This window comes from Capsicum annuum, chromosome 3, assembly GCF_002878395.1.
Source record: "Capsicum annuum cultivar UCD-10X-F1 chromosome 3, UCD10Xv1.1, whole genome shotgun sequence".
In the NCBI taxonomy this organism is placed as follows: domain Eukaryota; kingdom Viridiplantae; phylum Streptophyta; class Magnoliopsida; order Solanales; family Solanaceae; genus Capsicum; species Capsicum annuum.
The window spans coordinates 270,586,430-270,586,739 of record NC_061113.1 but is presented as its reverse complement, the minus strand read 5'-3'; positions in this window follow the sequence as shown (position 1 = coordinate 270,586,739).

Here is a 310-nt window from a genome sequence, read left to right as displayed (position 1 = left end):
ACATATGCTCACTGGAATGGTCTTATGTGTGTAAAAAATACATATCAACAAACAAGAACTACATATCACATTCAAAATCTAATGACTACCAAATAGAACTTAACATAGAATACAACAAATGTATTTTCATAATACATATTACACTTATATAACAATACATATATAAATTCTTGCCAGTCACAAATACAAATATCTTACACAAATTTTAGATATCAAATAAATATTTAAAATATATTGTATGTAACATATAAAATTCATATCAATAACAAAATTTTGAAATAGCACCATACCTCTTCGACTTTCTCTTGTT